At 41.1% G+C, this 25,261-nt stretch overlaps 2 long non-coding RNA genes across 4 annotated transcripts; one reads left to right on the forward strand and one right to left on the reverse strand.

The window, feature by feature from the left end:
* Positions 1 to 754: 754 nt before the first annotated feature.
* LOC118970598 (uncharacterized) lies at positions 755 to 25,249 on the forward strand. Of its 3 annotated transcripts, XR_012125562.1 has the most exons (6): positions 759 to 989; positions 3,297 to 3,472; positions 4,541 to 4,597; positions 14,223 to 14,281; positions 22,536 to 22,754; positions 23,624 to 25,249. It is a non-coding gene; the product is annotated as an uncharacterized lncRNA (long non-coding RNA). The 3 variants fall into 3 exon arrangements; XR_012125560.1 differs by having other exon boundaries at positions 755 to 989; positions 22,536 to 25,249; XR_012125561.1 differs by lacking the exon at positions 759 to 989 and adding an exon at positions 997 to 1,203 and having other exon boundaries at positions 22,536 to 25,249.
* On the reverse strand, positions 12,568 to 19,429 carry LOC140846461 (uncharacterized). Its single transcript, XR_012125563.1, has 3 exons — positions 17,931 to 19,429; positions 13,877 to 13,952; positions 12,568 to 13,670 (listed from the first exon to the last, which is right to left on the reverse strand). It is a non-coding gene; the product is annotated as an uncharacterized lncRNA (long non-coding RNA).
* Positions 25,250 to 25,261: the final 12 nt, after the last annotated feature.

Raw genomic sequence — 25,261 nt, forward strand, 5'->3', positions numbered from 1 at the left:
CAGGTAGCAGGAATCACAAAACGAGAAAGCCTCAGTCTTCATCCTCAAGCAGATTCTGAGCGCTTGGGGAAGCAGAGGAGGAGATTTCATAATATAAAGCTCAGATAAGTTCATGTGGCTTTTATTGATCATGTATGACATAAAGGATGAAAAGAACAGTTTACTGATGAGCCTTCATCCTTTTTAAAATTGAGGCCAAATTCATGTAACATGAAATTCACCACTAACGATTTTACAGTGTAAGCTTCAGTGACATTTTTAAAGAGCTCCAAAGGATATCAAAATTAGTAGGGAAGACTATACTACATGGGTGAACTGAAGCGTCTCAGTCTCTAAACCCTGCACATCTCATTGCACTCAAATTTTTTCTGTACTAATGGGTACCCCTTTCTGCTCGGTTTGCTATCAATGCTGAACAAACCGGTCACCTACGTGAGTTATCTACGACCTGTATTTTTTTAATAGAACTTGTATGAGGTGTTAGATCTAACCTGGAATTCTTTCAGCTGCACTGTTTCCTATGACTGTAAATTCCCTGTGTGCAGGTAAAGTAACTAGCTTGTCCACTGCTCTCCTTAGAGGAGAGCCCAGTACAGAGATTTTAAAAGCATATGCTAATGATTGATTACCTACTCCTGAGAGTTTCATTTCCACTTGCTCCTTATCAATTCCCTCATGTCATGGCAGTGGTCAGTATTACCTGGTACACCGAGCAAAAGCTTGGGGCGGTGCCTGTCCCTGGAGGCACTACCAGTCGGCTGAACGGCAAATTCCGAGACCATTTTGAACACCAACGAAGGCGGGGCTATTAGAGGCGGACGGGAGGTGGCGCTGTTGCGCTTCACCAGGATTTTCCATTTCCACTTGGACGGACGTCTCCAAGATACCCGATCGCCAGGCAATCACCAGAGAAGGAAATCAGCAAGTGAACCAGCAACGAAGTCCAGCTTTGACAGTTTCAGCAGAGATTTCCCGCTGGCTAGCTTGCGGTGAGTCCCGGAAACCCCCGCTCCCGCAGACTTCCCTTTGCGGGGAGCCCGCCCCAGCTCCATCCTTCGCGGCAGCGCCGCCCCACGGTGGGAAGGAGAGCCTGAAAAGCATTTCCTTGAGGCGGACGCCCCTCGTCGTGCCCAAACCCGTCACTTTCTCGTTTTAACTGCATGTCGAATTGCATCTGAAACCAGCGCTCGGAGGAGGGACACGGTAGTGTACGGGGGTGGGAGGGACCGGGGTCGGAGGGGGGGCGGTGATGCAGCTAAGGGTAGCCTCCGGCGTTTGGGAAGAAAAGGAGGGAGAGGCCGAGAGTGGAGAGGCAGCGAGCGGCTGCGGGTATTTTATGGCAACAAAGAATGATGGCCAGGTCAATGACTGTATTTCTTTGGAAAATGTATCTTGTGGGTTTTGGTTCCTGTGTTTTCATGACAAGAGGCTAAACTTGCTTCAGCCTTCTTGGTGCAGAGGGGTGCAGCCGGAAAGCCTAGTGGTGGGGGGCCCCTGCGGTCCCTGAAGAGGGGCAGTCAGGGCAGGGGAGGGGGCAACAGCAGGGCTCAGGAACTGCTTGTTACGGGACCGTGCGGTCGTTCAGACGGTGGTCTGGGGCTCGCTGCCCCAGCTTCAGCCTCCTCATCCCGTAATGCATGAATCATAACGTAACTACTAGGTGTAACTGTAAAATTTGAGGTAGTGTCTGACGTGCTGCTCCTTGCTGACTGATTCTCTGTTTTCTTAATAATTTGTCTTCCTCTCGTCTCTCCTTCCTATCAGTCCTGCAGCCTCGTCCCGGTCTTGTCTCCTTTCTTTCCCTTTCATTTGTGTAACTGTGGCCTCCTTGTGTTACCAGGCCTGTGCCAGTGCGAGTCTCCCACACATGGCCCCCCAGGCTTTCTTCCCACTTAGAGCCACTAGCAGTCAGGGCAGTAAAGCCGCTGAGCTCCTGTAACGTGCAGCACACACACTGAAATGCCCTAGGAACAGGGCTTCGTGCTGTCGACCTGGTTTGCTCTCCTCTGCCCTCCCCACAGCCGGCTGGGGCCATCCGGGGCTTTCAGTGACACGGGGCAAAGGGCAGGCGAGCCTCGGGGGCGTTGCAGGTCTGCTTCCAGACCACTGCAGTAAAGCGTATATTGCCATAAACTGATTCAAATGAGTGTTTTGGTTTCCCAGCGCATGTAAAAATTATGTAACACTCTGCTATAGCCTACTAAGTGTGCAATAGCATTAATCTAAAAAAGTGTTCCTACCTTGATGAAAAAAGTTTGTCAAAAAATGCTGTCGTACGAACTTTCAGCAGATTGTAATCACTGATCACAGATCACCACAACAAATGCCATAATGAAAAAGTTTGAAATATTGTGAGAATTACCAAAATGTGACCTAGAGATACAAAGTGAGCAAGTGCTGTTGGAAAAAGGGGACTGATAGACTTGCTCGACACAGGGTTGCCTCAAACCTTCAATTTGTAGAAAAGGCAATGACAGAGAAACTGCTATGAAACAAGGCACACCTGTTACTGCCTCAGTGACAATCACATACCCCTTCCTCAGGGCCTTCAGCACTGTGTTAGTTTCCCAGGGCTGCAGTAACAAAGTAGCACAAACTGAGTGTCTTCAACAACAGAAATTTATTGTGCCATGGTTCTGGAGGGTCGGACTCTGACATGAAAGTGCTGGCAGGGTTCTAACTGAGGGCTGTGAGAGGAGGGGCTTCCCCAGGCCTCTCCTTCTGGCTTGTCCTTCATAGGACATCCTCCTTGCAAATGTTCTGTCTTCAGATTTCCCCTTTTAAGGACACCAGTCTTACTGGATTGGGGCCCACCTTAATGACCTCATTTTACCTTGATTATGTCTGTAAGACCCTCTTTCTAATAAGGTTACAGTCAGAGGTATGGGAAGCTAGGACTTAAATGGATGAGTTTGCAGGTGGCACACTTGAACCCATAACAATGACCAGTTCTCTAGCTGTGCACAGCCTCAGCGTTAGTAGAGCACCATATTGATTTCAGTTGTCTTCTGCAGAAACTTTATTTTTTCCACCTTTCCCACCCTCTCACAAACAGCTCCTAGAAGCACATGTTCCAAACTTCTACAGGGAGTTATGTGATTCTGCAGCTCTATTTTGTTTAAATCTAAGTGTGTTCCCTTCCTATTGCTGCTGTAACAAAATCACCACGAACTTTGTAAAACAACACAAATTTTTATCTTATGCTTCTGCAGGTCAAAAGTCCAAGATGGGCAGGCAGGTCTGCTTTCCTTCTGGATGGTCTAGGGGAAAAACTTTTTGTTTTTTGTCTTTTCCAGCTTCTGGAAGCTGCCTGCATTCCTCAGCAGGATTCTTCCACTGTCTTGAGAGCCCGGCGAGGTCTTCCTCACGTCCTGCATGCTGACACTGACGCTTCTACCTCCTTTCACATTTCAGGATCCTTGTGATTACATTGGACTTGCTGGATGATTCAGAATAATCTCCCTATTTTAAGGTCAGTTGAGGAATTCCATCTACAATCTTATTTCCCCTTTGCTATTCTAATACTGTTGAAAACTAAGATATTCAAGTTCCAGAGATTTGGACATGGACATCTTTGGGGAGGGGAGTGGGGGGGCATTATCTGCTTGCCACACTGCACTTTCAATTACTTTCTTTATTAGGCTTATTGTCCTATTTTCGCTCTGAGGGTTCATTGTTCTATGCATAGCAAAGAACTTTGTAATCTCTTTATAGAGAACAGCAGGATCTTACTAATGAGATAACTAAAAATGTTTCCCCATTGGGCAGAAATCTGGGTTCCATGTTATTTCTTATGTACCACGGTACAAAACTCATATGTTTAGCATTAGTTGAATCCTTTATACCCAATTAATTTGTGGAAATCATTTTTCTATAAAAATTCCTTTCAGATCCAATGCTATTTTTATAGGTGAAGTTAGCGATTTATTCACTGAGCAAGCATATGAGTCCTGAGACGTGCCAGACACTGGTCTAGGTGCTGGGGGTACAGTGATGAAGAAAATAGCCAAGGTCCCTGCTTTCTTATTGTCATGAAGGTGTTATGCTTTCCCTTCTAGCTCTGTCACTTCATGTTTGCCCTTCCCATGAGCTCGGATTTAGCTGGTTTCAGTTCCCTAACACATCTCTGACTTCAGAGGTGGTTGCTGCTGGGTGCCTACTTCTGGGCAGTGCTAATGAAGGGCCTAAAGATGCTGCCTATGCCCTCAGGAAAATTACCTTCTGGTTGGGAAAAAATAGATAATCTCTGGCAAGTTGGTGGAGTACCGACCGAATAATTAGGTTGGGTATTCCATGCTCCATATTAACTTCTCCTTTCTTGGACACAGTTTCTAGCCAGGGGACTTGAAAGTAGATGGGAAGGGATGTAAACAAAGGAAAAGCTAATTGCACAGACATCGGTGTAGAGCAGAGGGTCCTGTCCCTGTCCTGAGTCCAGGGAACTGAGGCTGTATTAAGCTCTGACACTCTTCCTTGTGAGCAAAAACAAAGCACTTTCCTTAGCGTCCATAGCTGCTTTCTTTTTCTTTTTCTCTTTTAGAAAATGAAGGTTGGAAGTGGACTTGGAATTTTCAGGAGGTTCTTCCAGGTTTAAAAGGTGAGTGTTTTGTTTTCAAATTGTTCACAATTTCTCTTGAGTTTCCTAACCAGAATAATAATAAGTAAGAGTTCAGCTGGGGAAACAGTCACATCTGGACAAGGAAAGGAAAATGAGGATGGCGTGAAAGGGTGCCTATCCATCCCTTCACTTCAGCCTCTTTTCCAGAAGTTTCTCTCACCTCCTCAACCTCAGCTCAGGGGCCTCCACTCCATTCCCCTTCCTACAACTCCTACAACTCCAGCCTGATTGCACAGTGTGGATGCAACTGTGCGGAGCTGGGAATGCCATTTCCTAAGGGTGAGTTTTCAGGGACCAGCACCTCCTGATGCTTAAGCTTTCTCTAACCTTTATCAACCCCACTGTGTCCCAACTTCCAAGTATCTCATTTGCCCCTGACTCAATCTGTTTCCTCATTTATAATGTAAGTGTTCTTGGCTTGCAGTAGCCAGTTGTCAGCTCAGCCAATTCTTAATAGTTGCCATGATCAAAGAAATTTGAAGGCAAGGATTGCATTTTTCAGACCTACGGTTTCACACTTTTATGGACTAAATTACCGGCGAGAATTGTAAGTGAAAAGGAAACTTGTTTTAATTGTTCCTTCTACAGTTGTTAAAATCTTGTAGCCTCAGCCCCCTCTTTATATATTTAGCAGTGGTTCTTAAAATTGTCAGTTAACAAAATACATACAAATATAAAGCTATTTGTAGAACACTGATCTAAATTAAGATTATCATATGTGTATAATTCTAGGCTATGTTAGAAGTCTAAGAACAAATTATAACAGATGGTAAAGGTTAAGAAAAAAAATGTGTTTCAAAAGGTACATTGTGGCCATAGGAAAATATGAACAATATGCATAGAATACTGATATTTCAGCCAGTTAGCTTTCTGGAGAAAGCTTGAAAATGATTAGCTTTCATCTTATAATCAGTTTTGAATGATTTAACCAAACATACCATACTACTGGGTAAATGCAGGGTAGGGGTTGAATAACTTCAAGAGACACCATTTATGCTATGTTCATAACATGCTATCAATGGACAGAGGAAACATATTGGCCAAAGATAATAACGAATTTAGCGAAGATGACCTAAGCACTATTTTTTTTTCTGACAGTAATCAGCTGTCAGGACCAACCGTAAGTCAAAGCCACCCCTATTTTGTGTCATTAGGATCAACTTCTCTGAAGTGTCCCTGAAGTCAGATGGGGCTGGTATGGCCTAGACAGGGCTCCTGCTGACCCTGGCCTAGTGCTCTCTGACACCCCTTCAGCTGGGCCCGACTTTAGTGGTCCCTCTGGCCGGAGACCCAGGCAGCAGGAAAGGTCTTGTTTATCTGAGTAGTAGAAGTAACAGGCCTGGCTTCTGGTTCAAGGAAGAAGGAGCAGGGCTAAGGGAATGTTGAAAACCTCCCTTGACTGCCTTTTTTCCATGAGATTTATGGGCAGATTCTACATATCTAGCCAGTCTGATCTGAACTGCCCTGCTCCCTGCCTCTGTGGTCTTTCCCTGTAGGTCTCAGTGCCTGAGCCCTTTAACATTCCTTAGGGCTGATACCCTAGTATGAGTCAAAATGAGTTCTGATGGAAGAAGAGGAAAGAAGTAGAATATTTACTAGAATATTCTTTAAGCCCTGCAGTGCCAGGAATGAAAATACAACTGGCATGTGAGGTCTCTAGTCTTCTAACGTTGGGCAGGGATGGGGTAGAGTTCCAGAGGCTAGTCCAGAAACATGTTACAGCCTAAGGGCCTGGCAGGCAGAAGAATCTATGAACGCGTTCGCACATGATGAATTCCAAGAACCAGGATCTTCCTCCCTACCCTCATTCAAGGAGGCCAAATATTCAGTCAGCCTTGGGAATGGTGGGCAGCATAGTGAAAGGGCACCAGAGGGAGACTCATGACATGCAATGCCAGTCTTAGCTTAAGGGCTCAGTAACTGTTGGAAGATACTTAAATTCTGTGCCTCAGTTTCCTCACCAGTAAGTAATGGAGGGTAGGGTTTTTAGTTGTTGTTGCTTTCAAAGGGCTCTTCTGGTTGTGCAGACTTAGAATTCCACGGGATTTGTGGAGCATGTGTTGGATTTCATAGTGTGCTGGTCAGGCAGAATAGAAATGGAAGGCAGGGTTGTTATTGTTACTTTAGCAGGAGGTGTGACTGCAGTGGCACAGAAGGTGTGCAGTGACTTCCCTTACAGTGTGGGGACAAGGTGGCTTTTGACTCTGAGAGTTGAACCCGCTGTGTTTACATCCCTTCTTGAAGCAGCTCCTGTAATGCCAAGTGCCCTGGCGTTCACTCCCTGTCTTGACCTCAGCCACAGCCCACTCTTAGGATGGTCTAATCATGGATTCATGACCAGGAGGTCCCTCATCTGATCAGCTATGATTGATTTTCTGACCCTAGGCAAGTCACCTGTCACTTAGATCTTAGTGTCGACATGCAATATGAAGTGTTAAAACAGCCATGGATTATTCTGAAGTGGCTCTTAAATAGTAATGAAGATAACTTTGAAGAGTATTCCAATTTTGCCAGGGTTGGGAAAAAGAGAAATGTGGATAAACCAAATGTTTTTATAATTATCCATAAAGCACCTCCTGTTCACCATGACCACATTTATCTACATCTGCTCTTCTTTGGCTGATATTAAAATTGATTATTTTTAATTCACCAAGTTAACATTGGTAAATAGAGACCAGTTGACCTTAAAAATAAAAGTATGAACTTAGGTTATCTATACACAGATGGTCAATAAAGATTTGACAACAGCAAGGCCACAGATCGTGGGTATATAGGTATTCAGATAATGGGTGAGATAAACTGCCTATAGAAATAAGTTCATTGAACCCTGGAATGGAACTCTCTGTGCTAGATAGAAATCCTTATATCTTCATACCTGAGTTATAAGATTTAACAGTGATATTGGGGGCTACGCCTTTGTGGCTTTTATTTAAACCTCAATCAAACATATTTTGGGTGCCCAGGGAATAGTGGTCTCTGTAGGTTAGATATGTAGATGCAGATGTGATTCTTTGGGAACCTTCTCTAGCTCTATCAGTTCATGGTGACCCGAGAAATTTAGACCAATTCAGGGCTGTCAAAGCAAATAAACTGGATCTGACAGAGCTACAGAAGGTGGTGCTCTATAGTCTGTGTACTTAATTCAGATATGAGAAGGATCGGTAGTGGCCTTGTATTGTGCCAGGGTACTAGACATAGATAGCATGTCCAGCCAGCCTTTGGGATGCATGTATGGTCTAACCTGTTCTAGAACTGATTTTCTTAGAGACAGAACATTCTGCATTCATACACAAACCCTGGTTTAACTTTTAGAGGCCATGGAAATGTAAGTGTTATCAACAGCAAATGAGACTTGTACACTGAAAACTACAGTATATCATTGAAAGAAATTAAAGAAGATCTAAAGTGGAAAGCCATCCTGTATTCTTGGATAGGAAGACTTAATATTGTTAAGGTGGCAGTATTACCCAAATTGATTTATATACTTGATGTAATCACTACTAAAATTCCTCCCCTTTTTTTATAGAAATGGGCAAACTGATTCTAAAATTTATATAGGAACATAAGGAACGTAGAATATCCAAAATAATCAAAATGAGAATACAGTTGGAGGGCTCATATTTAATGATTTTAAAACTTACTACAAAGTTATAGTAATTAAGATTGTGTGCTATTGGCATAAGGATAGACATATTGACTAATAGAACTAAGAGTCCTGAAAGAAACCCATCTCCTATGGGGATTTGGTTCACAACAGGGTGTCAGAAAGATCTATTGGAAAAAGAGTCCTTTTAACAAATTGTGCTGGAACGACTGAATATCCACATAAAAAAGATAAATTAGAACCCCTACCTCATAGTATTTGCATAACTTAACTCAAAATGGATCAAAGACATAAATGTAGGAACTAAAACTATAAAGTTATAGGAAAAAAACCATAGGTGTAGGTCTTCGTAATCTTGGGTTAGGCAATGGTTTCTTAGATATGACACCAAAAGCACAAGCAACCAGGGGGAAAAAAAGATAAATTGCACTTCATCAAAATTAGAAATCATGGGGCTGCAAAGAAATCTATCAAAAGTGAAAAGACAACACACAAAATGGGAGAAAATATTCAAATCATATATCAAATAGGGTTTAGTGTCCATTATATACATAATGGATACTTACAACTCAACTATAAAAAGACAAATAGCAATTTTAAAAAATGAGCAAAGGCTTTGAATGGACATTTCTCCAAAGAAGACAAACAGATGGCCAAAGAGCATGTGAAAAGATGCTCAATATTATCTGTCATCAGGGAAATGAAAATTAAAACCACAATGAGATACTATGCTACATCAGGGAGGCTATAATACAAAAGACAAAACATCAAGTGTTGGTGAGAATTAGTAATGGATGTGGTGAAACTGGACTCCTTATACATGGCTGGTGAGAATGTAAAATGGTGCAGTCACTTTGGAAGAGAGTTGGCAGTTCCTCAAAATTTAAACAGTTACCATATGACCCAGAGATTCCATTCCTAGGTATATACTCAAGGGAAATGAAAACATATGTCCACACAAACACTTGTATGTGAATGTTCATAGCAGTATTATTCATAATAGTGCAAAACTGGCAACTGTCCAAATGTCTGTTAACTGACAAATGGATAAACAAAGAGTGGTATAACCATACAATGAAATATTATTCAGCAACAAAAAAGAAACATAGTACTGATTAATGCTACAACATGGATAGGATGGTTACTTTTACATGTCAACTTGATTGGGCTAAGGGATGTCCAGATGCCTAGTAAATCATTTTTCTGGGTATGTCTGTGAGGATATTTCTGGAAAAGATTAGCATTTCAGTCAGTAGACAGCACAGAAGATCTGTCCTCACCAGTGTAGGTGAGTGTCATCCAATCTATTGAGGGCCTGAATAGAACAAACAGGTGAGGGAAGGGCAAATTCTCTCTTTTTTCTTAACTGGGGATGTCCATCTTTTCCTGCCCTGTGACATTGAAGCTCCTAGTTCTCTGGCCTTTGGACTCTTGGACTTGTACCAGTGGCCCCCATTCCTCAGGCCTTCAGTCTCAGACTGAATTATACCACTGGCTTTCCTGGTTTCCCAGTTTACGGATGGCAGGTTGTGGGACTTCTTGGGCTCTAAAACTTCATGAGCCAATTCCTGTAATAAATCTCATCTCATCTCATCTCTCTCTCTCTCTTTCTCTCTCTGTAGCTCATGTCCATCTCCATCTCTGTCTCTATCATCTCTATCTCTATCTCTATCTCATCATTTATCTCTATCTCCTACTGGTTCCAAATGAACCTTAAAAACATGCTAAGTGAAAGAAGCCTTACACAAAGACCATAAATTGTATGATTCAATTTATATGAAATGTCCAAAATAGGCAAATCCATAACAAAAAAAAAGATTAGTGATTGCCAGGGGCTGGAGGGCAGGGGAGTGGGCATTGGGCAATGACTGCTATTGGTACTGGTTACTTTTGGGAGATGATAAAAATATTCTAAAGTTAGACATCAGTGATGGTTGTACGACTCTGAGAATATACTAAAAAACACTGAATTATGCACCTTAAAAGGGTGAATTTTATGGTATGTGAATTATACTTTAATAAAAAAATCAAAAGCAATATTTAAGGCAATTCTAATTTTGCAAAGAAACAACAGGTTTTCACGAATTTACTAGGGAAGAGTATAATAGAATGTAAGAACACAGGTTCTAAAGACACACGGCCTGGTTGGAGCTCTAAATCCCAGCTTGCTAGCTGTGTTATCTGGAGAGAGTTAGTTCACCCCTCTATGACCCAGTTTCTTTATCTCTATGGAAAGTGCTTGGAACAGAGCCTTACACCTGGTGAGCACTCTATAAATGTTTGTCATTTTAACCATACACTGTAAAACATACTGGGCAATAATGAGAAGCAAAAACCACTATCAAGGAAGCTGTGCTGAGCATAAATGTCAGTTAAGGAGGAGCCCAGCAGGGCAGAGTACAAAGCTAATTGCTTCCCTGGTTTATTGTCTGAACTCTGCTCCACGCTGACTTGTGGAAAGAGACTGCGTTTAGTGGAAAAGGAGGGAGAGATAATGTAGGTCCAGGATAAAATAACTAAATTTAACCATACCTGGATCCTGGGGAAAAGTCCAAAAATTTGCTAGGGAAACACACAGAAGAGAAAATCAGACCAAGAGATGGTGAACAGTATTTAATATATTAATACTATATAATACTGTATATTAATATAATAAACAGTATTTAATATTAATTGTTCAATTATCTATTAAATTGAAATGAAGTTTCAATTGGTCAATTGAAATAAAGATCAGGCAAAAATGTTTAGGGTTTTCCTTTGGAATTTAAACACTAAACTCAGGATTTTGTTCCATCCTGTGTTTATTGGGTTCTCGTTCTCTCTCTCATTTCAGAAAGTGAGATCAAACAGGGCTCTTAAACAAAGATTAACTTTAAACTAAGATCGTTAAAGTTCATGTCACTGCTACATCTTTATTCTCAGGACAAATCAAGAAGCCAGGAAGGTGGCAGGTGTTTTGAGCAACATTCACGTCTCTTTGCTTTAAACTGTTTTCTGCACCTTTGTAGGGGTGTGCTTACAATTCTGGATTTTTCTGTAGATCTCACTTTTTCTGTCTACATACAGCAAGTATAGATTCTACTAGATGGACCAGATTACATACCCATTTTGAGGGAATGATATAAGCTATTAAATACTTTACTTAAAAGGAGATAGAGAAACTGTTGTCTGGTTTTACACTTCTGAATTCTCTTCTTCTATGTAAATACATTTTATTTTATATATTCTTGGCTTCATCATAGTTCTGCTTTTGTAGTTACTCCTCATTGGATGTCAGTTAGTAATTTCAATGCCTTGTACTTTTACTCTTTATAAATTTCATGATGTTTTACAGATAACCATCTGATAAAGAGATGTTAAATGATCTGCTAAGGTCACACGAAGCTGCTGACCTCATGCCACCACTGAGATCACATGACTCCTTTGCCTTTATTAGGAGAGGATTCTTCCCTTTTGTTGTACATTTCTTCTGGAGCTTTCTATTGAGAAATCATGTAGGTGAGGAAAGTATGATGAATTCCAGGGGAGAAGGCTGCTGAAGCCCAAGTGAAGGTTAATGCCTCATTATTCTGGAGTCCACAGTGGTATAGAAATAACATAATTTAAATTTCATCTGAATCTTAGATTATTCCCCAAAGTATCACCTGTCTTCTGATGCCTTAACCTTTGTAGCCCTAAAAATTATTAGTCGTGATAACTAAGAGGACAAAAAGTCTGATCAACAAATGACAGGGCAATGAGTAGGGGTGGTTTGAAATTCTCTGAAATATCAAAGCCTTAACAACAGCTTAACAGGTCCCCAAATCATTAACCATCTCTCTCTTCTTAGTCATCTTTTTTCTCTTCATCTGTTTCTTTGAAATCTTAAGAAAGATTATTTTCAGGAACCATTTACTATCTTAGTCTTAGAAATTAAGAGAAAAAGAGTAAACTCCTTTTTATGCATAATTTCTGAATGACAAAACAGTGTAGGAATCAAATGACCTCATGCCACCCCTCATGACCACTATGCCTACACCTCACCCTGCCCTCAACCCCGCCATGTCCGCATCCATGTACACACACTGGTTCTTTGACTGCGGGAGGCAGAGATACTTCAGAAGAGGTGGCAGTGGGCACGTGGCCAGGGTGGAGAGGAACATGATAATTCTACCTCTGAAATACTTTTATTCTAAAACTTTTAACTCCTTTCATATATTTTATCTCATTTTCCCATCAGAGTGCCTCTTATTAGGTAGTGTAAGGATTATGAGCCATTATTTTACAGATTAGGAATTAAAACCCAAAGAAGTGATGAAACTTGCCCAAAATGACAGAGAGAGAGAGAGAGAGAGAGAGAGAGAGAGAGAGAGAGAGAGAGAGAGAGAGAGAGAGAGAGAGAGAATATTAAAACATGGCTGCCAATTTAGAACCTTACCTATTAAATTAGAGCTGATGTATTTCCTCTATATTAATTAAGAAGGACGATTAAGAGGATTAAGGCTGAGTTCCCAAACTTGACTGCATATTGGAATTAACATCTGGAGCTTTAAACACATTCCTGTACCAGGTTCCCATTCCCGGAGGGTCTGATTTGGACTTAATTGATGGGTCCTGGGCATTGAGACTTACAGAACTCCTCAGGGGGAACCATATGGGCTTATATTTTGAGAATTAGCCCATGGAATGAAGTCTAAAATCAGCCACCTTCACTTTTATTGTAAGCATATGATATTTTAAATTCAAAAACTATGAAGCAATTTAGCAAAATATAACAAGACAGTTGAAAAGGTAAGATTATAAAAAGCGAATGCTTTCCAGAAGGATAGTGAGAAAATCGTACTAGAAGCCTAGGTGAGATTTATTTGAAGTATACGCTAAACTTAGATCTCAGGAAATAATTCCCTTGCCCCTCTGTTGATCCGCAGAAACAGGGGTATTCCACTTATGGTATTAGGATATCAGTGCTGCATAGAATGAAGGTCTTATCCAAAAGGAGAGATCGTTTGAAGATGTCATAATTTTAATAATAGTAATAGTAATTATTATAGAGTTATTTTTATTCCTATCACTAAAATAGGAAAAATTAATAACAGCTGCTCTTTACAATAAGTGGTAGACATTGTTGTAAGTATCATTTAATTCTTACAGTGACTTTGAGTTAGACAGTCGTAGATGAGAAACAGGTTTGGGAGAGATTAAGTAATTTGCTCAAGCGCACACAGGCGATCAGAAACAAAACCAAGTTAATGGATCTCAGAAATGTGCTGAGCTATGCTTCTGAAACTTGTAACAAAAATTGGAAGTGAGCTGAAGCCTAGGAATACGCCTCACTGGCTTTTCTCATGGAAGATATATGGAAAGAAGTGTTGGAAAACTGACCTTTCTCCTGGGTACCAGTTCAGAGCAGGGTGTAAGAAGAAGATGGCAGATGGCTGAGGAGGGGCTTGCTGTTGGGCTTCTGTGTGGCTATATTCAGATAAAAAGTAGGCTATAGTAAAATTGCAAGCTCCTACTTAGGAAAATACACACCCACACCTCACCCTGCTCCCAACCCCGCCATGTCCGCATCCACGTACACACACTGGTTCTGCGTTTTTTGTTTACTGAATTTGTTTTCCAACTATTCTCTTTTAACGTTTAGCAAATCTCTCAGCCCTTTGATCATACTGTACCTGTGTACAGGCTTTGAAGGAAAGTCACACTCTTGAGACCATTGTGGTGGGATGGTCGTAATCAAAACTGGAGAAGCTGAAGGAGAAGGTAATAACTCAGGAACACTAAATTGTAATCCTTGGTCTGAAAGTAATTATGTTACGTAAATGAACTCTTGCTAGAAGAGGCACTTGTAACTACTACAGTGGAAGAACACGTTTACAGTCTTATTAATTCTCACTAGATTCCTCTAAGTGGTCATGACTATCTCAGTGTACAGATTAGAAAATCAAGGCTTTACAAGGTCGAGATAAATCCATCCCACATCTCTGATGCTAACCCTGTGTTTATTTTACTATCCCATAGTTTGATGGAGATGACATATCAGCCTTGACCCTGGCAGTTCCAACTTGGCGCTCTCCCAGGTAGGAAACATAATGCCTGAAGCAAGAAACAAGCAACCGCTTGCTAAACTCCAGGTCCTCCCTGTAACGTTAGGCCACCAGGCCCCTCTTTGAAGATGTAAGTTTTGAGATAGTGATTCTAGTTTGTCGTTCATTCTGATCACTAGCTCTCTAATAAGATTTTCTCCCTTTGGTCTTCTCTGTCACCCTCAGCCAATTTTCTTCTTTTTGTATTTCTGCTTTCAAGCTTTTCTGCCTTCCAGGCTTTCCTCCTTCCATTTTCTTATTATAAAATAATTAAGGCTTAATTCAGGCAATCTGGAAAATAAACAGTAGAGGGGGAAAAAATCATTCTTTCAGTCACCATTGTAACATTCTAAGGGTTCTTCTCTGGGTTTCTCTTGAATAGGTGTTTTTCCCCTCAGCTATGCAGTTGTGTTCTTTCTCTCTTTATTCATATTTTTAAATCTGCTTTTATCACTTTATTTATAACATAAAATAGTCCCCATTTATTAAAAATTTTTGTGAACATAAAATTACTATATTACAGTATTACATTATATAGCTAATATAAAAACTTGGCTGCCCTCTTTGTATTAGTTAGGGTTCTTCAGAGCAATAGAACTAACAGGATGTGTAGGTATGTACATCTATCTGTCTGCCTATCTCTCTATCATCTGTCATCTACAGAGATTAATTTTAAGGAATGTGTGGATGCTTGGCAAGTCCAAAGTCTTCAGGGTAGGCCAGCTGGCAGGAGACCCAGGGAAGAGTTGAGTTTGAGTCCAAAGTTTGTAATTTGCTGACAGAAAATTCCTCTTCTTCTGGAGAGGTCAGTATTTCTTAAAATTCTCATTAAGACCTTCAATTGATTGAATGAGGGGGCATCCTCATTCTGGAGAGTAATCTATTTTATTCAGTGTTCACTGGCTTTAATGTTAATCTCATTTTTAAATTCCTTCACAGAAACATCTAGAATAATGTTTGACCAAATATCATGGTACTATGGCCTAGCCAAGTTGACACATAAAATTAACCATCACATACTCCTTGATGAAAATTTAAGTTTATTTTTGTTCTTAAATTTTTTATTGCAGACGTTTCAAATATACAAAAGCAGAGAAAATAGGTAGGAAGGTAGGATGACTACCCATGTGCTAATCACCCAAATCCAACAATTTTCGACAAATGGCCAATCTTGTTCCATTTAGATCTCCACTCACTTCTACTTTTCCAATTAGTAGGATTATTTTAAAACAAATGCATCTTTCTGTTTCAAAAGAGATAAATAATAGCACAATAAAATGTGTATGTGTGTTCAGAAACAGCTTCCATTAAAAAAAAACCCTCTTATGATTGACTCCTGGGAATGAAATTACTGGGTCAAAATTGTGAATGCTCTTGAGGATCTTTATTTACAGATTGCTGTATTTGTTTCCATAAATGTAAAAATTTAGATTTCCTATCAAGGTGTAAGAGTGGGCTTTTTTCACAGGGCTCTTTCGAGAAATTCTCTCAATGTTTTTCTTAAATGGATAGGCAAAAAGAAAATTTGCCTTGCTTTAATTTTAATGTGTATTATGTAATGACTGCAATTAAATTGGACATCTTTAATCTTACTACACCCTGCTTCCACATTTGTTAAACATTTTGGTTTGTGAATTGGTTTTCTTTTGTTTTGCACTTTCCACGACCATTTATTTATTGACATCTTAGAAATTTTCTCATTTAGTACAAATATCTGTGTTTTTATTCATAGATTGGTTGAGCTTTCCATTGTGATTTTTTTTTCTATTGGAAGGAATCCTTTCTTTTAAACTTAACAAGTTCTTATCACTCTAATATAACTTATACTGTTATTTTTTTGTTTCTTAAAGTATATAGTCATTTTTCCAACTAAAATTTATTTTTACATATGGATGAAGCAAGGATCTAAATTATTTTTGCCAACTGAGAAATCCATAATATGTTTATCATTCATAATCTATACCATGCATGATCAATCTCAGTAGTTCTCAACCTCAGTATAGTTTAGTATCTCCTGGAAAGCATTGCCTTTTTCAAGGTGAAATCATAATCTATGGGAATCATAATTGTCTTCATCTCTTCCAGAATGAGGGGTGGGCCCCAGCATTGGTTTTTTTTTTTAAAGCTCCCTAAGGGATTCTAATGTACAGCCAAGTCTAAGAATCTGCTTATTTTGTTTCATGTTGACTTCTTTAGATTAAATATGTATTTTATTTTATTTTATTTTATTTCTGGGATATTCACGTGTTATATTAATCTCTCTGTATTTCAGTGTCATTGTGTGTGTAAATGTGTGCATGTATGCATGTATATGTGTGTGTATACATGTATGTTAGGCTTTGTGATATACTCAGGTGTAGAACTCACCCCTCTACCCCAAACCTTGCTTTGTTTTGTTTTTAGAATGAGAAATTCCTGCATGTTGAGATATCACTCATTCCCTTCCTTATCTTGGAGCCCTAAGTGTTCAGACAAATCAACTCTGCAAGACCTCCCTGGACTCATCTTAGTCCTCTCATTCATAGTTAAACATCTTAGAAAAGCTACCTAAACACATTTTTTCTCCCTATCCTCACCTTCAATTTATTTCCTGAACCCACCCACTCTCTGGCTGTGCCTCTGCCCTACAGCTACTCTTTCTATGACCTTGAGTGTCATGTCTCCATTTTGCCTGTATCTGCCAGTGGCTTTTTCCTTTTGCATCCTGTATGCCAACTTTAGGGCCAGTTCTCTGAGCAAGTGATTTGGGAAAAGTTAACTAGTTTGAGGGACAGATGCTAGGTACAGGTGGACAGTTCAATTTCAGAACCAAAGGTAGGCAAGCAGAAGCCTCTTGGATTTTTAGTGTTGCGAGCAGAACAAAGGTGAGAGGGCCAGGGTTTGTGGGTAGATAAAGTAGAGAAGGGATGAGTGATGGCTGGTATTCAGGCACTAGGCAGCAGGGGTGTTTACTGGGGGGTTCTTTTCATTCATAGCAGGACCTCAGTAGCCAGAGGACAGAGCAGAGTTCTCATCACATAAGAAAAGATTGATGTAGGCAGAGAGGACATGAGACATTGTCCACCCATCAGGCTGGGGGGATAGGGTTGCAGATCTGACAGTACTTGGACACTGAACATGAGCAACACACACACCCTGTGAAAATGGAGCAAGACTGTGTCTTCTCATGGTATATGGATGCGGTAAGAAGAACAGAGAGAAGGGAGCTAAAACCATTCATCTCCTCGCTGCCTCCTTCAAGGTTGGTTCAGGACCTGGGAGAAAATTCAGCCAGCAGTTAGGTAGGACCCATGGAACCAGCTTGAAGGAGAAATTTAGGGACAGAAAGTTAGTTAATTAACTAGTTAATTAATATATCACCATTTAGCGTTCTGTGAACCTTAATTCACAGCTTTGTGCTCCTTGGTACATCTTGTTTAAATCTCCTTCCCTCAGTTGACTGTCATATTCAGAGACCTCCGAGCAGGTGTAATACTCAGGCTGTCACACCAAACCTAGTTGATATATGAAAAGTTTTAAACCCACATTAACTTTATGAATATTTTAACCCCTTCCTTCACACACAAGACTATGTATACTTAGATCCACAAATATCGTACTTTGATAAAAGATTTTGTGTTTATTTTCTGTGATATATACTTACCTGATTGGTGCAGCCATGTGACTTCCTCCCAACCTGGTGAGGAAGGAGGGAGGAAGGGAGAGACGAATCCATAACGGTTGTAACGGACCTGACACTGTACAAGGTAGTTTACAGAAACGGTCCCATTTCATGTTCAACAGACTTGGAAGGCTGATATTATTGTCTTCACTTTACAGATGGAAAAACAGAGGCTCAGAAAGTTAGAATAACTGATGCACACTCACAGTGAATGCTGCAGCTGAGATTCAAATACAAGCTGGCCCCAAAGCTCCTTTATTCCCACCAGCCCAGAGGAAATTACAGGCAACATTGGGATAGGAATAAAAGCCTGTGAGATTCTGGGGTGGCCCTGATGTAGGGAGGAAGATGCAGGTCACAGGAAGCCTTCAGGATCTGAGAAGGGCAAGGTGGAATAACTGGTTGAGGGGACTTGCTGGATGGCCTGCCTCTTTTCTGATGTGATTCATTTCCTGCTGCACTATGTCCTCACTGCCCTCACGAGAGGAACAGGTGTCCTGGTCCCTACAGTGGGAAGAGAAGGAATGGCGAGGTCAGGTGATATGCCTGTGGATGTTTGATGAATCACCTCCCAGAACGAGAATTTCAGACCTCTGATTCTGTTATCACAGCACCAGGTCAGGGCTGACTCTCCTTCCCCAACTCCCAGACTGCCCAGCTCTGAACCTGCTGACCTCCTCCTAAGGAAGGAATCTGCTGTTTGCTCCTGGGTGTTATGCGTTCCCAGAGGTGTCTTTTTCATCTTGCCAGGGGCTTGTTATTGTTTACCTGGAATTACCTTCTTGTGGAGAGTCATTTAGGGACACACCCTGTGTGACACATCACTGAGGCAAACGGCAACTGAGCTGACTTCCTGATTGTGAAATCTCCTGTCCATCTGTCTCTCTGCCTGCGTCTGGGGCTCATTTATCAGAGAATGAGCGCGCGCGCGCGTGTGTGTGTGTGTGTGTGTGTGTGTGTGTGTGTGTGTTCCTGTAATCTTTCTCGCAGACTTCTTCCTTCTATCCTGCTCAGCCAGGGCCCTCCTCTGCCAGAAGGCAAGATGCTGGAATAGACTGGAGGAGTAGCCAAACGAAACAGATCTCACGAGTGGGGGGAAACTGCCAAAAGATTTTTTAAAGTACCAGGAGTACCCCCTTAGAAGGAAAAGCTGATCAAAGAGGGGGACCCATCCATGGAAATGCAATGTGCCTGTCAGCAGTAGGAACCAGGTGTTTGAAAGAAGCCCCAGGCACGTGCAGGCATCTCCTGGTGTGTTAATCAGGTAGGAGAAAGGAGACCCGGGTAGATCAGAGGCAATGCTGGGCTTGGAGCGGGGTGGTGGTCGTGTGTTTTGGGCTTTTCTCTCTTATTCATAGCTCTTAGTCTGGGCTGGGGAAATTCTCTTTCATTGGTAATCCCAGGAAGAGAAAATAATCAGTGGGAGAACACCTCATTTAAGGTATATTATTTCTGGGCTCTTAAAGTTTGAATGTGATAGATGGAGGGGTTAAGGAAACAGAAGCAGGAAAAATAGAATGATAATTACAATAAAAAGAAAAGGCCTTGAATTTGTAGAGCACCTCAAGGGAAAATGAAAAACAGAATGACAACTATAATAAAAAAAGTGTTGAATCTGTATAACACCTGTCAACTGAAATCAACATGATTGTTGCATTTAATAAAACGTTTATTCAGTGTCTTCCTGAGGACCATGGCCCTGGAGCAGCCCATCAGTATGTTCTGGTAAATTGCTCCAAAGCCCCTTTGTTTGGGAACATCTTAGATACCTTTTTTTTTTTTTCACAACGGGGATGGGTGCAGGGAAGAGGTTATGTCAATCTAAAGAGGTTATGTAACGTTAAGTGTCTAAAGGAACAGATAAGGAATATTCTGATGTTGTCTATGTGTGAGAGAAGGTGGCAATCAGGCTGGCTAATTCTCCTGAAGGACATGAGAATCAAACTGGTTTGTCTTCTTTTGAGCATTCCAGGCTGGATCGCCTCTGGTCAGGAGTGAGGGGTGAGGGGGCTGTGGGTCTTGTGACATAGGCCAGAAGGGCTGCAGGGCATCTTCACAGCACCACTGGAGCTGACCTGCCTGACTTGGGCCTCTGCAGCTTGCACAGCCCTTTGCCTGTGGGACCACTGCGGGAAATCACAAAATTTCACTTTATTTCACACACCTCAAAGAAAATAAGTTGTGTTCATCTATGGAATCATATTTAAAATCTGATGCTGCTTGCAGTGTTCATGAGCACTGTATTTCTTACCTGTCTTGCAATCACTAATACAAATTGGGCTTCCTCATCTTTACTGAATATCATATGTGTTTCAGGAATTCCTGCAGACAAGTGGGAAAAAAAAAGCAAGAAAAGCCTGATAACACTCAGTCTTATTGTTAGAAGACCTTTGTTTTAACAGGCTCAGGACTCTTTCTACCATTTCAAAGTACATTTCAAGCCCTGTGTTTCTAAGAGGTCGGGGTTGGGTTAGGATCAGAACAATCACAAGCCCTCAATATCTAAGAAGAGCGGAGGACAAGGGGTTCCCTCTGTGTAACCTGCCTCCTCTCTGCCTCAGTCAGGCTGGGAGAGACCTGCGAGCATAGGGCACGTTATAGGCAGTGGTCTAATTCCCTGGACTTGGAGGGTCACCAGTCTAGGGGGCTTCACCATTTACTCTTTGCCCTCTCACAAGTGTGCTTCAGCAGAAGGGTGGAGCCTGGGGTGCTGTGTGGCCATCGATCCTCATGACCCTAATTCTGAGGCTGGTATCCTATCTGCTGGGGATCCTGGCCCCTTCCTGACCCTAACGCTCAGTGAAAGATTGCTAGCCCTGGACACTAGACCCTTTCCCTCCAAATTAAAAAAAAAAAAAAAAGAAAGTAGCAATAGGACTGGGGTCAGATCCAGGAAAATGAGCAAAGAAAATGACCCACGATTCCATAATCTGGTGAGTACTGGAAAAAATGTCTGATTCTACCTTTATTTTCAGAATGCATTTTGAAGACAGAGGTCATTTGTCTGTGCTCTATAAGACCTTAGAGAGAACGCGGGCAGAATTACTCCCTGCATTTTCCAAATTAGGGGCTGTCTTATTTGTTGGTGCCCTTTGGTTTCAGCATTCCAGTTTCCATGATTCTTTGCAATTCCTTCTTGATACTATTCTTCTTATCCATTTGAGTGACAAGTACATGCAGGTAGGAAAGTAGTTTAAGGAGTATTGGGTATGAAACCTTGCTCTGCCATTTACTGGACATTTCTAACTCATAACTCAACTCTCTAAACCTCAGCTTTTTTCTTTGTGCAAAAGTGCTGAACAAATACCTGGTATGTTGTTTTAGTGGGACTGAACACAGGAAGGATGGCTTGCTTTTCAGATTGTTGGAGGTAGATAATTCTGGCATCCTCTAGATCTGTGCAGTTTCCGAGATCTATCTCGTTTCCAAGTTAACATGTTCATTCTGTTAAATGAGTTTGTTTGTTTGTTGTTGATTTTTGCTAGACAGCTCAAGTATGAGGATGAAGGGGAGGCAAAGAGAAGACTGTGTGATTGAGTGAGAAGGCAGGCCACCTTAGTTGGGGGGGCTGCTAGCTCCTTCTATTTCACCCTCCTTGCTTTAAGTCTTTGAGGCCTCTGCCATAGCCCAGGGCTATTAATAACTCCCTTCATCCAGTGTGGTATCCTTCTGGGTAGGTGAGTCACTTGTCTACGCGAAAAGAACACACTGCCAGATCCGCTTGTGTTGATGTGCTGGTGCTAAAGCTGAGGGTGAGGCTGGTGCACCAGATTTAATCTCATCCTATGAGAACGGGACCAGGTATTATACAGAAGTCAATCAAGGAATTTCTTACAGCACAAAGGCAGACATGGTACAGGAGAATGGATCTAATTTTTAAAGGTCGGTTTGTAGATGTATTTTGGTAAGAAGAGTTTCTTCTGAATACTCATGGATAACTAGATGATTATGTCTGGGAGACTAAATTGTGCTAACCCAACAGAACTGTCACTAGTAAGAGCTGCATTATTCTTGCAAATATAACTGTTTTTGTGTGCAGAGATTGTGGGGATGTGTAAGAATTTGGAGAATTAACAGTAATACCTAGTTCAATTCTAGTTAAATCATTAACTTCTCTTGTCTCCAGACTATAGTCTTGCAAAGATTTGGGGGTAGACTTCACTCCCCATTTCTCTCTCATTGTGCTGTTTCCCCCTCTAGGGTCTCAATTCAAGAGGGAGGCTAAACTTTTTAATACTCTAATGGAAAGTCAGAAACAACTGAGAAGAGAGAAAAATAAGGGATGATAACTGCAAGTGAGGCAATAGCATTGTTTTCATTACAGCCCTGTCTGAACGGATTTGGCACTGTAGATGTCAGTATGCCTGAACCATCTGCAGAGCCTAAGCCATGGGCAAGCTTTATACATATTTTCCAACTGTTAAATATAGTTATCAGAATAAACAATTTCACAACTTCACTAGACTCCTGATTCCAGTGGCCTGCAGGACACTAAGGAGAGAACTGGGTTTTATCTACTGAAGAATTTTACAGTCCAGTTAAGAGAAGCACCAATAACCAACATACTTTTTTTGTTTCTTAACACAGTGAGAAAACTCTATATATAATTGAAGGGGATGAGAGTATTGGTCAGAATGTACAGAAATGTTGGTCTGGAACTTCCTTCTAACAGTAAGATGGGTTAGAACCTAACCCTTAGGAAGAGTCGTCCTAGATGGCTCTGGCATCAAGCCGTGCCTTTTCTCAGCTTGACACAGTGGGCGAGCAAAGTTACGTGGTGACTGCCTGTTAACTGCAGGGAGAAAGGTGAGTTGGAGAGGAACCATCGCGAGTGAGTCTGATCATCTTCTGACATAAGTGCTTTGATGTGGTTTCCTGTGTAGGCGTCCATGGATAGGTGGCTATGCCTGCTGTGGATACCTTAACAATTCTAAAGCTAAAGGTATAAAAATAAATTTTAAGTTACTATACATGAATATAACTACTATATCTATGTTTTGATATTCACTCATTCTTGGAGTTGTCAGGAAGTAACCAGGAGGCTGAAGAGAGTTCCATGTGCAAGTACGGAAAGCCTGTAGCTGCTCAGGCAGGCTCAATGCCACAGAAAGTTCTCTGAGCTCTTCCATCAATCAACCAACCAACCAATCAAACAACCCCTTGAAAAACTGAAGATGTTTACCTGCATCTCAACAGGGTCTTATTTCAAAGAATGGATTAAGAGAAACTTAATTTCTTGTTTATTTCTATTTAAACAACACATAACAATCAGAAGTCCCAAGATTCTAGAGAACCTTATGAGATGTCACTTCCCATGTTTATACGGGTGCAGTGTCTCATCTTTCTCAGTGGTACATCTTTTCAGTGTATCTTTGTGCAAAAAAGCTTTATATGAGTACATTATCTTTGGTATTGTGTTAGATTTTAAGTGATGAACATTTTCTCAAGTGATTAATGTCTCTGCATTTGGTTTCCACTTTATATAAACAAATCATATCAAATAAGAAGCCCATCTGTTCCGTGTAGCTAGGCAAAGAAAACCAGCCCTAAAGTCAAGAACTTAATGTTATCAGTTACTAAAAAACAAAACATAAAACATAGTGAGAGTTAAAAGAAAAAACAAAACAAAACAAAAAACAATTCTAGACTGATTTGATGTTTCCATATGCCTCTAGCCAAACTGGAATAATTGGAGAGAGCTTATTGTACGAACATCTGGAAAGCAATTTATTGAGTGGGCCTCACCATTTATTTTATTTCCTTGCTCCAGCGTCCAATATCTTTGGGCTACAAGGTACTAATAACCTAGCCTCTTTAAATTATCTATACACAAATGAACCTTGTTCAGGAAATGCAATAGGAGGTCATATGTACCCAAGTGATGACATTGTGTTCTGTAATACGTGTGATATACAGACAGAAGGGTATAAGCACGGGTTTGAGTCATTGGGTGTAGGTATGGGTTTGGCCATGTGCCTGCAGTTAAGCTGGGTCCACCACAAGAAGTTCTGTGTGGGGCTACATGTGCACACAGGGCTTTACATTTCCTCCTTCCGTATGTATCAGTGGGTGTGTAGTCTGGTTTCTGGGGAGAGCTCACAGGTTTGAGCTGGCTGCTGACTGACCCTTTCCTCCACTTGCACTGTGCTAAGATAGCTAATGCTTGCAGAACCTACTCCCCAGAGAGTCAAACCTGCTAAACTGGCTGCTCCTTGAATGAGAATAATTACATCTGATAATGCACTGAAAAGTAATTAAGAGGAAGGGAAAATAAGAATGAGAGAAATTTTCATATAGCTTTGGAATCCTCCTGGCTGAACTAATGTTTTATGTTCTACAATCTCCACGCCACCCTCTCAAGGCTCTCTGCTCCTTCCCCTTCTAGGAATGCTTTCCCTTCCACGTGCTCTTGTGGAATTGCAGAAAGTCTCAGCTCCCTTTCTCCTTGCTTTAGGCTTATAAACTCATTGAGATGGACTTTGCTGTCTTAGTATCCATTGACTTCATTGATACAAACCCACAGATAAGAATTTCCCTTTCCTTTCTGCAGTTTTCCTCCTTCTGACTACTCCTCTGTTTGCTTGGGCTTCTGTCAACCAACCACATACCACCACCTGCCTCTCTTCTAAGAGTCGCAAGGGAATTGTTTAACTCTCATCCCTGGGCCCACACAAGCTCACGCAGCTCCAAGAATAGCAAAAAGGGGTGAGGCTGGAGTTGAGAGGTTTCTTAACTTGTGTGTTTCAGGAACTAAGAGACTCTGTCTCAATAAGGAGCATGTGGTTATTAGTATCAGTAATAAAGCACACCACGTAGTTTAACAGAAGGCAGCATAATATGGCCAATGCCATCAATGCACAGTATAATATCATATATGCTACAATTCTGACTTTAAAATATTTATGTTATCAAATCACCACAAAAGGAGATAACATATTCAGGATTACCTAGGCAGTGGATGATCGCCATATTTTGTTTCAGATCAATCAAAATTAATTATAGAATAGGCTTTGCTGATCATAAGAACCAGGAGAGACTCTACTTTCAAGGGCAAAATAAAGTTTGCAGATATATATGGAAGAGTGGTAATCAGCAGTTCTTTTCAGAGAGAAAGAACCAGGTTTTGGGAGGTGTAATTTCAAATATATGCTGATGTCACATAATTAAAAGTGATACACATGAAGGATCTCTGGCTAGGTAAACAAGTAAATAGTAACTATAGTCTACTTGAGTGGTGGGGGGATTGGGAACTGATAAATGGAGAAGGATGGGAAGGGAGAAATAATTTTACATTGAAAATTTTTGACTGCAGA

The sequence above is a fragment of the Manis javanica genome, chromosome 15 (genome assembly GCF_040802235.1).
Source record: "Manis javanica isolate MJ-LG chromosome 15, MJ_LKY, whole genome shotgun sequence".
Classification (NCBI taxonomy): Eukaryota; Metazoa; Chordata; class Mammalia; order Pholidota; family Manidae; genus Manis; species Manis javanica.